Source organism: Octodon degus, unplaced genomic scaffold (genome assembly GCF_000260255.1).
Source record: "Octodon degus isolate 3935 unplaced genomic scaffold, OctDeg1.0 scaffold00027, whole genome shotgun sequence".
Lineage (NCBI taxonomy): Eukaryota > Metazoa > Chordata > Mammalia > Rodentia > Octodontidae > Octodon > Octodon degus.
This window is the reverse complement of record NW_004524603.1, coordinates 12643201-12644419: the sequence shown is the minus strand read 5'-3', so window position 1 is coordinate 12644419 and position 1219 is coordinate 12643201.

Here is a 1219-nt window from a genome sequence, read left to right as displayed (position 1 = left end):
AGAAACTAGAAGAATACATGATAATGGAAGAAACAATTTGTTTGTAGACAAAATAAATTCTGTTGACTAATGAAGGAGAAAAATGAAAACTGAGGGAGTGGAAGCAGCTCATAAAATAACCAGTTTATGATTATTAGAATAAATTCCTCAGAAACGCACTCAAACCTGAATTACAAAGCTTTGAAAAGTATGGGCTTATGCCTTTCTCCTGGAAACTGCTTCCACTTTCTAGAGGGGCATCTCCTTTCAACAGATTGATCCTGTACTTTCTATGATTCATAAATTTCATAGTTTTCTCTCCCCGCCAAAAAAATATACCCAGTCCCAGGCCACAGTGCATCTCCACTGGGAGCCCACCCTGCATTCTTCCTGAGTCTATACATTTTCCATTCTGCCCAGTAAGCCGTTCTAACAACTCCCACTGGCCGCTTCTGTAATTATTTTCTGTGATATAAAACAGGGATCCTAAAGCTATTGTGTAGATGGGTGAGTTGAGGTTCCAACCTGCACCTTGGGCTCTGCTCCTACCCTGCACTTTAACCTATAAGAGATAGGTCCTGGTGAGATGCGGCTTACTGGGTGAGGGAGGGATTAATACACTGACTAAAGAACCCCAGGGAGTTAGTTGCTAAGGCAACAATCTGCTGTACAAGGGCACTCCAGGCTCCCTGTTGGTCTCCACCTTCCTGTCTCCTCCTGTGATCTCCCCTTCTTACACACGCTCTCTGGCCATTGGCCATGCTGTGGTGCAGCTTGTGGAGATCCACACCAGCACTCATCCATGCTGTTTGGAATTTCAGCCTCCGAAACTCTGGGTTCAAGAATTCCATTTTCTAGCACATTACCCAGGTTCAAGAATGGAAAGTGAATGAACAAAGCCTGGAGAGAAACTTGCAAAAGATCGTGAGGATGGCCAGCATGCGGCAGGCTGGAAGAGAGGGTGACTGGGTCTGAGAGGATGAAGGGATGAATCTGCATGTCTCAGACAATATGGCAGATCAAACAAAAGTACCCATTCTCCTTCTAGGGCACCAAGGACTTCTAAAGAGCCAGTAGAGCAGAGCCTGCCTGTCAGTGGTGACTAGGATGACACTGTGAATTTCTCCTACTTGGAAGAGGATGTAGATCCATGCTGTCCATGTGGATGGAAACCACCAAGGCCTGATTTCTACCAAGGTAGGTCCTGAGACAAAGGCAAGCATACAGGAAGCTTATAAGC